This window comes from Budorcas taxicolor, chromosome 8, assembly GCF_023091745.1.
Source record: "Budorcas taxicolor isolate Tak-1 chromosome 8, Takin1.1, whole genome shotgun sequence".
NCBI classification, from domain to species: domain Eukaryota; kingdom Metazoa; phylum Chordata; class Mammalia; order Artiodactyla; family Bovidae; genus Budorcas; species Budorcas taxicolor.
The window spans coordinates 4,933,901-4,948,975 of record NC_068917.1 but is presented as its reverse complement, the minus strand read 5'-3'; positions in this window follow the sequence as shown (position 1 = coordinate 4,948,975).

Sequence of the window (15,075 nt, the reverse complement as noted above, 5' to 3'; positions counted from 1 at the left end):
ACGTGGGGTAGCTCCTCTCGGCCACAGTTAGTGTGCCGGCTCTCGCAACTGCCTGCGCGCTAGTCAAGGCTCTAGTCAAGGCTATGGTTTTTCCAGTGGTCATGTATGGATGTGAGAGTTGGACTATAGAGAAAGCTAAGCACCGAAGAATTGAGGCTTTTGAACTGTGGTGTTGGAGAAGACTCTTGAGAGTCCCTTGGACTGCAAGGAGATCCAACCAGTCCATCCTAAAGGAGATCAGTCCTGGGTGTTCATTGGAAGGACTGATGTTGAAGGTGAAACTCCAATCCTTTGACCACTGATGAGAGGAGCTGACTCATTGGAAAAGACCCTGATGCTGGAAAAGATTGAAAGCAGGAGGAGAAGGGGACGACAGTGGGTGAGAGGGTTGGATGGCATCTCCGACTCCATGGACATGAGGCTGAGTAAGCTCTGGGAGTTAGTGAGGGACAGGGAGGCCTGGCGTGCTTCAGTTCATGGGGTCACAAAGTCAGACACTACTGAGCGGCTGAACTAAACTGAATCTTCCACTGTGCATGTATGTATGTATATTGTGTATATACATATTATATCACATCTCCTTTTTCTGTTCCTCAGTCGCTGGGCATTTAGGTTTCTCCCGTGTCTCAGTTGTTGTGAACAGTGTGCTGCGGTGAACTTTGGGGTGCATGTGTCTTTTTAAATTATGTAAGCAATAGCTGTTGACAAGCTTCGCTAATTAGCAGAGGAATGATTCACTGCTCAAGCATCTCTTGTGGGTCCCACGCCAGACGCTGGGCATACAAAGCAAATGAAACCATCCCACCCTTGAAGAGCTTGCAGCCTGGAATGCCGCTGGTCCTGGCCTATCATTAGAAAAAACAAAAGTTCTTCCTTTCAAAGACTGGAAAACAATATGAAAAATTGACAGCCCAGTTTTCTTTCATCTGTGACAAAGATGCACCAGGTAGTTTTATTGACATAATACCAAGATCCCTTCCAACTCTCATTTCTAATTTTGTGATCCAGCCCACCTACCAAATGCTGAAAAATAGCCTCAAAGTCTGGAGCAGAATAAACTGATTTTAAAAGCCACTAGCAGTCTTTCGGAAAGGAAAGGAGAGGAAATACATTCTACTTGCTCTTCTAGGCAAAGAGGGAGAGAAGGAGACTATAAATGTACAGCAGGCTTCTGAGTGGAAACCGCCTTCTTTGGGAGGGCTCATCTGATTGACGGATGTTCGAGGGATTTAAGAGGACTTGAAGAGGTCCCTCACCACTCTTCTCCTTGACTTGTTTGTTAGTGACAGGCAGCAGGGCCTTCTGGGATAACAAACTTGATGGTTCTTTTCCCCCAGGGTCAAAACTGTTATGGGGAGTTTTTTTTTTTTTTAAGTGAGTTCTATAAATTTACCCCGTTAATACCAATTAACATCAATTAGATGAGGTTGCTAAGAACTCTGTTTCATGCTGGAAAGTTAACCTGTAAGGAACTAGTCATTCTTCTGAGCAATAATACATATGTGTTTATATCTATCCATGGGTATATTCTTTGCTTTCATGAGATATATGATATATGATAATAATTCATAAGTTACAGATAGAAGATCTAAAAATAGCAGCTGGACTTGAATTGTATAAATGTTACTGAGAAACTCTAGCAGCCTGTATATTTATTATCATTGCTTAGGTTAGAAAACCAAGGGCAGGGGCCTCCCTGGTGGTCCATGGTTCAGAATCACCTGACAATGCAGGGAACAAGGGTTTGATCCCTGGTGCAGGAAGACCCCACATGCTGAGGCCCCTCTAGGGTAGATGGGAGGTGATGAGGACACACAGGGGACCCCTGGCCACGTCATGCCTCTCACCTCAAGGTCCCTATCTTGTCTTTGAGCTATGCCCGGGGCTCATGGTTGCGAGAAGACAGACTTAGGAGACATGGAGCTGCCCTGTCTTGGATTTTCATTAAAAGACTGAAACGTTTGGACATGTTGGGGAAAGTTAGATTTTGTACTTACCACATGAATCCACAACTGAGACAAGAGAAAGCTTCACCTCTTCAGTCACCGTTATGATTTCATAATTCGTGCCCAGTTCAGGAAGGCTCCTGGCAGGTGGCCAAGCCTTCCATAAACAGAGGACTTTCTCAAAGCCAGCTTTCGCTCCTCTCAGTATCCTCCCTTGACCTTGCTTTATGTCTTCCTATTGAATGAAGGCTCATTCCATCATCCTTATGAATATCACATTTGGTCAAAGTCCCTACTAGGTTGAGTGCTTATTAGGAGAAGTGATGTCTTATCAATATGAAAGAAGTGAAAGTGTTAGTAGCCCAGTTGTGTCCGACTCTTTGTGACCTCACAGACCGTAGTCTGCCAGACTCCTCTGTCCATGGGATTATCCCAGCAAGAACACTAGAGTGGGTTGCTGTTTTCTTCTCCAGGTGATCTTCCCGACCCAGGGCTCAAACCCATGTCTCTATGTCTCCTGCATTGCCGGGCAGGTTCTTCACCACTAGCTACCTGGGAAGCTCTTGAGGAGTAGCAAAGTGAAACCAAAGGCTCACGTGGGCTGTGAGGCAGGCTCGGTGGGGAGGGGTCAGATCTGGTCAGGAACATGTGGTTTTCCCCAGACACTCCAAAGCGAAAGTTGGATCAGTTTTTTGAGCAGCTGTGGATAAAATAGTTTTGCCCATTGCATTCAATTACATGTCAAACTTTAGTGGTTAATAGTGACCCAGTGAACTTTACTTTCTGCTGCTAAAAAGCTCTTTCAATTCTACAGGTTTCTAGTGCTTAGACTGGGAATTAAGTATTTTTCAATGAATTCAAATAATCTCAAAAAGATTTATACCAATTTAATTCAGAGTATAACCCAGAGAAGAGAGTCCTCTATTTAGTATTCCCTAACGTCTGATACAAGATACAGATAAAAGTCACTTCTAAAACATCCTTTCCCACAAAGCAGCCACACTCAAACCCAGAGACAATGAGCAGAAGTAATAAATAAAAAATTCTGGGCCAAGAGAGAGAAATAAAATGTGGCAATCCTATGAAGTCTAAGATAACTAGAGCCTAGTGAATACCTATGTCCACTTTATCAATTTATTTATTTCTATCTTGAACTGAATCACCCCAAAATAGAGTAGTTGCCAGAGTATGGAGATTGGTTTCTTTTTGATTTTTTAATATACAACAAAGTATATAAAATAGAATTCACTATCTTAACCATATTTCAGCGCTCAATGGTGCTAACTGGAGTCACATTGTTGTACTGCAGACCTCCAGAACTTCTCCCTCTTGCAAAACTGAGGCTCTGTACCCGTCAAACAGCAGCTCCCTCTACCCCTCGCTCTTTCCCTGGTAACCTCCATCCTACCTTCTGTATCTCTGACTGCCTTAGATCCTTCATACCGGCGGAATCATACAGCACTTGTCCTTTTGGAGGTGGTTTATTTCACTTAGCATCGCATCCTCAAGGTTTATCCCTAGTGTGGTACATCACATAACTTCCTGTTATTTAAGGATGAACAATGATCAGTTGTTGGAGTAGGAAATGCCAACCTGCTCTAGTATTCTTCTCTGGAAAATTCCATGGATGGAGGAACCTGGTAGGCTACAGTCCATGAAGTCACAGAGTTGGGCACAACTGAACTCAGCAACCACAATAATTAGTTGTATGTGTAAATACCACACTTTCTTCATGCAGTCATCATTGATGGGCATTTTAGTTGTGTTCATATCTCGTCTGTTGTAAACAGGGCTGTAATGAACACGGGAGTGCTAACACCCCTTTAAGACTCTGGGTAAATACCCAAAAGGAGGACTGGTGGATTATATGACAGCTCCATTTTTAATCTCTTGCAGAACCTTCATGCTTTTTTCCCATTGTGCTTGTGCTCAGTTGCTCCATCGTGTCTGAAGTGTCTGACTCTTTGTGACCCCATGGGCTGTAGCCCACCAAGCTCCTCTGTCCGTGGAACTTTTCAGACAAGAATATTGGAGCAGGTTGCCATTTCCTATTTCAGGCGATCTTCCTGACCCAGGGATCGAACCTGCATCTCTCCCGTCTCCTGCATTGGCAGACAGATTCTTTACCACTGCACCACCTGGGAAGTACTGAGTACTCACCATGTTAGGTTTTTCAATACAATTTTCTCCAGTAACTCCTCTGAAAAATTTACTTACATACTACAGTCTCCTTTCCATTCAATGAAAGAGAAAGGCAAGAGGAATTAGACTCAACTGAAAGGAAACATGGTAAAGGAACCAAGAAGTTAATTTAGGACAATGACCTTCAGATTCCTAGACCTACTCCCAGACACCCTGACTCATGATATTCACAGCTCTGGTCAGAGCCAGGTTTGGGAGCCGTTGTTTAGGGCTAAACTGGGGCAGCTGTCCCAGCTCCAGCAGGAACAGGTCAGGAGAGGCAAAGGTCACACCAGGCCAAGCATAACAGAACTCGGTTTTGGTGTTAGGCATTGTCTCCTCTCTGACAAATTGTCAAATTGGAGATCACAGCAGCAGAGTGACCTCAGAGGGTCAGGTCTACAGGGTCAGCACCCTGGATAGCTCCCTGTAGGCAAAATTCGCCCAAGCAAGCCTGCCTTCCCTTTCTCTCCAAGGCCCGGGTTTCTGAGACAGGTTTATCCCCAGGAGGCTGGTTTTGGTAAAAGAGATTCACATCTGTGCCAGATACAGATCCTTAGTGAATGAGAACCACGCTTATTGCTACCACCCTTGCCCCGCTTTTGATCTCCCTCAAATGGGAAAGACTCACAGTCCAAAGAAAGATGTAACAGTTTAGTTTGGGTGGGAGACTCCATGGGAGACTTATCTTCCTAGGCTTGGATTCTTCCCAGGTGAACGTCAGATCCTGCCAGATTGTTCCTCCAGTAACTTTTCACACTGTCATTAACACCAAAAAGCAGCTGTTGAATGAAGGATCATTATGGATAAATTCATACCTGGACACTTGGAGGATAACAACTGACCATATCCAAGGGCTTCCCTGATAGCTCAGTTGGTAAAGAATTCACCTGCAATGCAAGAGACCCCAGTTCAATTCCTGGGTCGGGAAGATCCACTGGAGAAGGGATAGGCTATCCACTCCAGTATTCTTGGGCTTCCCTTGTGGCTTAGCTGGTAAAGAATCCACCTGCAATACGGGAGACCTGAGTTTGGTCCCTGGGTTGGGATGATCCACTGGAGAAAGGAAAGGCTACCCACTCCAGTATTCTGGCCTGGAGAATTCCATGGACTGTATAGTCCATGGGGTCACAAAGAGTTGGACATGACTGAGCAGCTTTCACTTCAGTGACAACTTCATTTCCAAGGCAGATGTCCAACTAAATGAAAAGAGATTCTTGTATTGAAAAGACTCAGTGGAATGCAAAGGCTATTTTTCAACATCGTCCCATGTTCCAGCAGGACATTGGTACAGAAGTCCAAGAAGAAGCAAAGATTTTCCTAAACAAATGTGTAATTAAGAACGCAAAGCCTTAAATGCAGATATTCACTGTGACATGACCTCCTGTGTCATGACCTCCTGTGTCATTCTTGTTTTCCTAGCAGATTCTAACTCAACCTGCAGCCAGCCAGTCCTGTGATACAAATTGAATCCTGAGTCCTGGAGTAGGATTATCAGTACTCAGTGCTGATGAAGCCTGGAGCTCTTATGAAATCTCTCAGGCGATAATTGCTACGTGGAATTTAGCTTGAAGACAGGGAATTGATCTCTTTAAGGATTCTTAATTTAAATAGGGTGGTAATTTGCCCAGATGGTTACAGTGTAAGCAGTTCTTAAAAAGACAGGCGAGAAAACACGTTTACGGCACCTCTAACAAAACACATAATGAAGAAACAGGCCTTCAGAAGCAGGCAGTCCCTGGGGGTACTCTTCAAATTCTTCTGTTATCCCATTAAAAAAAAAACCCAGGAGGGCCAATCAGCCTTGGGTTTTGCCCCAAATCGAACAAATTTAAAGGGTGAAAAACATAATTTTTCACTTCTAGGTTTTCCTCTTTACATTGATTCTGTCACTATCTTTTTGTGTAAAAGTGGGTGATCATACTGGAAGATGTATAAATTAGGCCCACTCTGCCCCCCCAAAAGACATATGTGCCAGAAATGACAGGGAAACCCTGAACAGACAGATGCACGAGAGACCTCTGCTCCCCACACTGCAGAGGGGAGGAAAGGACTTGGGTTTTCTGCAAAGGATAAATTTGGAAAAACAAGTCTTTTGTCATAACTGACACCTTCTATCCTGTGTACCAACATTCACTCATTTGATTTGAACCACATTAGCCCCCTGCACTAGTTTATTGTTTAAAGGCAGCATTCTAACCCAGTTTTATAATGAGTAACTTTCCAAGCATTTCCATATCTTAATTACTATCTGATTATAAGGAGTTTCTTCCTAAGGTTTCGAGCCTGTTTCCAAGGCAGCTAGTTGAACCTGGTCACCATGTTCATATCACTTCACAGATGCACTTGTTATAATTTTAGGCTGGGTTTCCACGCAGCTCATCACCTCCCAGCTTCAGTTCTCCAAGACTGTCCTCAGACACCTGCATCGCATCACCTGGAGTGCACATTCCATGTGTGGAGTCCTGGCTGCTGCCCTAGATGTGTGAGTCAGGGTTTGTGGGAGTGGAGTCTGAGAAGCCGCCTGTTCAGGGAGATCCCCAGGTAAGCCACATGCACGGGGAGCTTAGAGACCCATGGACACACAGGCTGGAGTTGCCCAGAGCTCCTTCCCACTTCACCACTTGTCTCATTCTGTAGTCAAGTTATCGTTGCCTCAGTTTTTTCATGTATTCATTCAACAAATATTCATTGCATAAGTGTTATGAGCAAGGAACTTCATTGGGCGTTGGAGAAACACGAGACAGAAATGTTCCCTGGAAGCACAGGGACCAATTCTATCCGAGAAGACAGCTACACGTAGTTTCACAAGCAATTGCTCAACTGCCATTTGGCAGGTGCTGCTAAGGAGAAATGGAAGATTTTATACCCAGAGGCACTGACACCCCAGGAGTTCCAAGAGGTCCTCTGGAAAGGGATGAAGACAAGAATGGGAAGCCTGGGTGGGGAACAGGGTTCCAGAGAGAGCATTCCAGGCAGTGGGGCCTGAGCCACAGCCCTGTGGAAGGAAGAACCACGGCAAAGCAGCTGGAGGGAGCCTCAGACTGCACAAGGGCCAGGCCACGCTGACTTGTTCAGTTGTGGATTCTGGGTTTTATCCAGAGGACAGTGAGGACCAGGTGGAGAGTTTTAAATGTGCCTGCTTGTCAGTGAGCTCTGCGGCTATGCAGGTGGAATGAGAGCAGGGCCGTCAGAGCACAGGGAGGCTCAGGGAGGGCGCTACCCAGTGATGGTGGGACCGGATGGGAGCAGTGCCCCAGAAACAGAACTCACATGGGAAGGCGTCGAACCACATCAGATGAAGGCAGTGCCCTGCAAGATTTAAGGACTTTAACATCTCGAACACCTGACTTTACTAATTTGAAAATATTAACAGCTCTCACAACATATAGTTGCCTTTTATCTTAAGTGACAGTCAGTCATGAGAACAGAAATGAAAACTTCAGTGGACACCCAAATCATTTGCTCCACCAGGCTGCGGGACTTATGTGATTTGTGGCTGCAGCCCCATGGCTCTCAGAGAAGTTGGATGTTGGGGGGGCCTTCTCTCTGACTGGCAGAATCCCCCATTAACATGCAAGCTGTAATCATGGTGGCTTTGAGGAGCTCGGCACTCAGATCCTAGAACCTATTATTTTACAAAGTAAACACAGGTTTAAGTCAAAAGGCAGTGTGCTATTTTAAAAGAATCGCCAACCACTATTTTATTCAGAGACGCAGAGTGAAGCTGGAGTAACTGGAAGGAAGCTCCAGAGGGAACATGGAAGGAGGTCTTTGAAACTTCTAATCTGTAAGTCAGGCCTTCTTTTTATCATGACCTATAATAAACAACAAAGCCCTTTACTCTTTGCCTGCAGCACACTGATAATGTGGTCTGAGACTCTGATTTGGATTATAGGCTGTAGTAACTATACTTTAAATACATGGTCAGCTGTTACAGAGATTCTCTACTGATAGAAAAGTATAACAACAAGACTTCACAAACAAACTTCATATATTTTAAATCACCACTAAATCAAAATCTGTCAGATCTGATTTGATCTGAGGTTTACATTTAATACATTATAATCAAAAAGAGTATTATGCAAATTTATGGCATAAGCAAGGTTAGAAGAATAATGTATAAAAACTCTTTAAATATAAAAATATATATACTATGCCAGGGTGTCATCTAATACATGAGGACCAGTGCAATAAAGTTCCTGAGTATTTGAAAATGTATAGCAAGTTTTCTTCTAATAGCCATAGTTAGATAATTAATTACTCTGATTAAATATATTAATTATACTTATATATTGCTGGTATAATTATTTGTATATTAAATTTTATATGCAGTCTTGCCCTATATACTACAAAAGAATTATTAGTTCTTGACAAATTGGATAACTAAAAGTATTATCTCTAAAAAACTGAAGATAATTAACCTGATTTTTCTTATTATTTGTATTTTATATTTACCTACAGTAAAATGTCTCACTTTCAGTTCTCTGAGCTTTAACATATGCCAAGATTCTTGTAAGACCACATGCAGGATACAAAAGGGCGCCATCACCCCAAGAATTCCTTAATGTCAGACCCTCTCTGGGGACACTGGTCTGCACCGCTGCCGTCTGGGCTTTCTCAGAATGTCCTGTGGACAGGTTCACACAGTCTGTCCTCTTCTGAATCTGGCTTCCATCACTCAGCACACTTCCTGTGAGGCCCATTCATGTCACTGCCTGTCTTTTGATGATGATTCCTTAAGCAGCGCTTTACAGCCTTCGTGCCATGTACACAGCAGTGTTCATGTGGAAAGGGCAACCAGCGAAAATAAGAATCATGCCATTGGCAGCAACATGGATGGACCTAGAGATGATCATACTAAGAGAAAGTCAGATACCATGTGATATCACTTATACGTGGAATCTAAAAAGAATGATATAGATGAACTTATTTACAAAACAGAAATAGAAGAGTTACAGAAAACAGATTTATGGTTACCAAAGGGGATACAAGGGATGGAGGGAGAGAAGTTAGGAGTTTGGGATTAACATGTACACATTATTATGTATAAAATAGACAACAAGGACCTACTGTATAGCACGAGGAACTATACTCAATATCTTGTAATAACCTATAGTGGAAAAGAATCCAAAAAAGAATGTCATTTAGTTGCTCAGTCGTGTCCAACTCTCTGCGACCCCGTGGACTATAGCCTGCCAGGCTCCCCTGTCTGTGGGATTCTCCAGACAAGAGTACTGGAGTGGGTTGCCATTTCCTCTTCCAGCGGATCGCCTTGACCCAAGGATTGCACCCACATCTTCTGCACTGGCAGGCAGGTTCTTTACCACTGAGCCACCCGGGAAACCCATATATGTATATGTATGTACGTATATGTGTGTGTGTGTATCACTTTGCTCTACACCTGAAACTAACACATTGTAAATCAACTATATTCCAACTTACAATTCTTAGGTGAAAATTAATTATGAAAACAAATGCAGGCGATAGGGGACAGCCAGTTCAGCAGCATAGCTGAGTGGTCCTTGACATGAACAAGATGTCCAGGGCAGCCAGCTGGTCTGCAGTTTGTGTCTTTCTTTCAGAAGGGCCCCACAGCAAAACCATGGTGGCTATCTGACGCACAGCTCCTCTGCTGAGTGATTATCAAGGCTTCCCCGTTGCCTGTTGACTTAAATCCAAACTTCTCCTCAAACAAAGTTCTCGCAGAGCAGTTTTATCTCCCCCAGAGCAGTGTTATCTCCACTAGCTCCCTAAAATAACCTACTTTTCGAGCAAACCGGGCTGTTGGTTCGTCCCAGATACACGGCTCAGCCTTGCAGCGTCACGCCCGCTGGTTCTTCCAGGACCTGCATCAGCGCCGTCCTCTGTGTGTGGGCCTCCCTGATTCCTCCCCTGTTTCCCTCAAGGCTGCCCTGGAAGGACCTCCTCTCCCTCTCTCAGGGTGCTGTTCACACCAGTCCCCCCACGCCCCCTCTGCTGCCCTCCCGCCCCCACTGCGATGTCTGCTCCGTCAGGGAAGGGCGAGTCTTCTGCATCTCTGGGGACGGCACTCTGGCATCTTCAGGTATTGCTACAGTGACACTGAAGGGTCATATTCCAGAACAAATGCTTGGCCATGGGAGACAGGAGACAGACCTCTGAAAATTGACAGGGAAAAGGGAATGGGAGCCATGACTCTCCTGCCAGTGGAAAAAATACTCCAGCACGTTGCTGGGGAAAACATATGACAACAGTTTCTGGATGAAAACTTTAAACCTGTAAAAAAGTGTCTGTAGGCCACGGGTGTTTTATTTTCTATTAAATAGGAGCCTGTATGTTTAAAGCTCCTGGTCTCCTTAGGAGCCGCACATGCCTGGGAAGAAAGAGCAGTATTTCTCCCTGGACTGACTTGCAGAATGAGCCTGCTGGAAAGAGACATTGACCCCAAAGGTGCCTCTGGGGTCCCTTCACGGGGCAGCCACCCTCACACCCCCCATCACCTGGAGTGCAGAGTGCTTCCTAGAGAGTGGAGAGGGGAGCACAGGCATGGAGTCTTAACCACTGGACCACCAGGGAGGTCCTTGTCTGGTTCTCTTAACAAGAACCTCAGCACTGCAAGGAATGGCTCCTGTCCCCACTTTAAAAGCAATAGGCATGAGCACAGCTAACATTTGTTGAGTATCACCTTGATTACTGAGTCCTTTGATGCATTAACTCATTTCATCCTGACACCAGAGCTCTGAGGGGCCGGCTTCTGTTCCTGTCTCCACTACGCAGCCGAGGGCCACCTGCACGCCCCAAAAGCTCCAGGCGCCCACCAAGGAGTGGGCGTCCCTTTCCAAGGCACCACTGATCAGCATCAACTGGCTTACCTTGGCCAGCACTTACCCTCTCCAGACTCAGACTCTGGTGAGCATGTCAGCTCAACCAGTTCTCTATGAAACTATGCGCGTATGAGGGGGACCCACCTTCCGTGGGGACGGAACAAACGCCGCGTCTTCAGACCTCAACAGTCCCTGCAAATAAAGGAGAGGCAGGGTTCCGATGGCAGAGACCTCCCCAGAGAAGTGTGACAGCTTCGGTGTCCGGTGTCTTCAGTGTGCTCTCCTGTCCAGCTCTCTCCTTTCGAAAGCGTGTCTGTTCTGTTTTTGACTGTGCTGGCTCTTTGTTTCCGTGCCTGGGCTCTTCTCTGGGTGTGGCGAGTGGGGTACGGAGCACGGGCTCCAAGCAAGAGGCTTCAGGAGTTGGGGCACAGGGGCTTAGTTCCCTCGCAGCATATGGAATCTTCCTGGACCAGGGATCAAACCCAGGCCCCCTGCACTGGCAGATGGGGTCTTAACCACTGGACCACCAGGGAGGTCCTTGTCTGGTTCTCTTAACAAGCACCTCAGCACTGCGAGGAATGGCTCCTGTCCCCACTTTAAAAGCAATAGGCATGAGCACAGCTAACATTTGTTGAGTATCACCTTGATTACTGAGTCCTTTGATGCATTAACTCATTTCATCCTGACACCAGAGCTCTGAGGGGCCGGCTTCTGTTCCTGTCTCCACTACGCAGACGTGACAGCTAAGCCCAGGGAAGCCAAGTGTCAATGAGCTGCTGACGGAAACGGGAGTCAAGACTCTCATGCCAGTGGGAAAAATACTCCAGCATGTTGCTGGGGAAAGCAGCTGACAGCAGCTTCTGGATGAAAACTGTAAACCTGTGAAAAAGTGTCTGTAGGCCGCTGGTGTTTTATTTTCTATTAAATAGCAGCGTGCATATTTAAGGCTCCTGGTCTCCTTAGGAGCTGCACGTGCCAGCCTAGGGAGAAAGAACAGTATATCTCCCTGGAGTGACTTGTGGAAGCTGGTTCACCTGAGGATCAGTCATCCTGGCCCCAGTGTCTTGTGGCTGTAACCTCGGTGTCCACAGGGCAGGCACTGTCACAACTGGCCTTGATCTTCATCCTCATCTGGCCTCGTGTCCCAACCAAGCTGAGCCCAAACACCAGGTGCTTCATTCATCAATAAATGTGTGCTGTGTACCAGGAAAAATATAAAGGGTGAGAAATGGGTCATGTGGTCATATTTAGGTGTGCCATTTTCTCACAGGTGTTCTGATAAGAAAAACCAGCAATGTTCTCCAAGCACTTAAAGGAGCCCCAAGGTTGGTTGGTTGTTGTTTTTTTTTTTAATTTTTTATTTTTACTTTATTTTACTTTACAATGGTTGGTTTGTTTTTTAGGTCCCCCCCACCATGTAACAAGGATTCTTTAATGTCAGTATTAAAGAACTAGTTATTTTATAAAATATAAACTGAGCAGATGTAAAATATTAACCATTTCAGCACTTGCAGGGGGTTGCAAAAATATACAAGATTTAAAAAGAAAAAGCCTGTTCTTGACACACTGTTAGGAGTCGGGGTGAGTGCAGGGTCAGGAGCAAACGCCCGCAGACCCAGGCGGTCAGCAGCAGGAAGGTCTGACTCCGCCGTTCCCACCTGAGCCGGGAAGATGATCTTAAGCTCGCATCACAAGGACACACTCAGGACACACGCTCAGGCTCCGGGCAGCTACAGGAAAGCGCAGGGATTTTTACAAGTCATCTGATTCGAGCGCGTTCCACAACTTCCTAGGAGCCTGAAGTGGTGTGTGTTCATGGTGATTCAGGTGCGCTGGGGCTCCCACAAGCCTTGACATAATACTGCTGAGTCCGCAGAAAGCCAGCATCTTTACCCCATCTACTGTTCACTGACAGCCATTCCAGAAATAGCTGCCCTTGAGATGCCGTGAAGGTTTTCCTCTCTCCTCTTGGGGCAGAATGTTTTAGGGGAAGACGAGAACCTTGGCCGAATCCTGCCGTTCTCAATAGGGTAACAGCATACAGCCCTGGTCCATTATAGGAAAGAATTTATTACCCAGGGACTTCCCAGGTGGCTCAGTGGTAAAGAATCCATCTGTGATTCAGGAGACCCAGGAGACCCAGGTTTGATCCCTGGGTGGTGAAGATCCCCTGGAGGAGGGCATGGCAACCCACTCCAGTATTGTTGCCTGGGAAATCCCATGGACAGAGGAGCCTGGTGGGCTCCAGTCTATGGGGTCGCAAAGAGCTGGACACGACCTAGCAAGTGAGCACATGTCCCCCAGGGCCCAGTGGTCTGAGCGACCCTCAGACTTGACAGTTGACTGGAATTCTGTTCAAGGGTGGGGCTCCAGTCACAGCCCCACACTCAGTACAAGACCCTCAGACCTTCTCTCTGAGCCTCAGTTTTCTCATCCCTGAACTGAAGCATCACTGGCTGATCCTTACGGTGCTCCCAGCAAGGAACCTGGACTGCTCAACCCCCCCTAGTGTTGTCCTCCTCACGGTCGTTTGGCTCCATCACAGCACCCCTCAACTCTCTCGCGCTTCTCAGAAAGCCTTCTTCTGCCCTTGGGTCAGGCCCTTTCAACACCTCACCCATGGCCTCAGGGCAGCCGGGGGGCTGGAAGGTACAGCGACTATAGAGGAACTCATGGTAGGTAAACAAGTCAGCGGTTAGACTTGGCGCTCTTACTAGACTCTCAAGCCATAGGCTGCCCGTTTCTTTTAAAATTCTGATAGGTAATTCCATAAAGGTCCAGTGGTTAAGACTGTGCACATCCACTGCTGTGGGCGTGGGTTCAGTCCCTTGTCAGGGAACCAAGATCCTGCAAGCCGCGCCAAAAAATAAATACAAATCTGATGATTGGCACAGGTGCTTAAGTATTTAAAATTAGTGAAAGAAACACTGTCTTTTATTGAACTATGGTTGATGTACACTGTTGTTAGTTTCAGGTGTACAGCAAAGTGATTCAGTTGTGCATGTATATAGATTGCTCTTCATACTCTCTCCCACTGTGGTTTATCACAGGATACTGAACGTAGATCCCTGTGCTGTGCAGTCCGCCCTTGTTGTTGGTCCATCCTATCTGTAACAGTCTGCGTCTGCCAACCCCACGCTCCCAATCCAGCCCCCCAACCCCCGCCCCCTTGGCAGCCACAGGTTTGTTCTCTGTGTCTCGGAGTCTGTTTCAAGAAGCGGTAAGTTTTTAAAGAAAGCTAATTTCGTCCCTGAGGCTGTTTCAGAAAAAATATTCATTTTGAAAAGAATTTTCATCTCTTTGTCGCTTCGTTGAATACTTAAACTTCCGCACACTAGTTAGACTTAAAATTGGATTTTAAGGCAGACAATTCTCTGTCTTTAATAACGCCATTTAAAATGCAAATTACATTGCAGACAAAAAGAATTGGAATTTTTGTAGCTTAAAAATAAATGGAATTCCGGAGTCAACATCATATAAATAGGTGTCCATCTGGCCAACCTTATGATTGCCAATTTCTTCTAATTGTTTCTTTATGTTGAACCAGAGTTTAAACATCTCCCTCTTGTGGCCTGAAAAGCTACTGGCAACTCAGAGTTGGGTGAACTTCTGTCATTCTTTTTCCTTCACAACTTCTGAATAAATTATATATTAGCTGCAGTGGTGGGGAGGCAGTGGGGCTGGCATGGACGCTGTTCCCTGTGGATGCTGCGTGCATTGATGGAGTTGGTGCCCCAGTTTCAGGCTGGGGCTCGGGCATCGCATCCATGCCGCTTCTAATTCAGGGGCTGTGTTTCTGGAAAACACTTTGTCCAGAGGAGCTCATGAAGGGGCTGGTTGCCCCCAGGGACTGAAGGGGCTGGACAGCTCTCAGGGTTCCTGGTACCCAGCCTGCCCATTTTCAGCTGCACAGCCACAGATCGTACAAGGGAAAGTCCCCGTAATACATTTTCTGATAAACGTCGTGATGTCCCTGACACTGTAATCTGTCATAGATTCCAGAAATACGTGGAGAGCTGCCTCTCGGGCACTGTGCCAGACATTGTGATACAGCCGGGGTGGGAGGGGAACCAGACCTGGCCAGGGTCCCACTGCCTAGTGGGACGAGGGGTCGTCGTTTAGGTGTGGCCGTCACCGTGCAT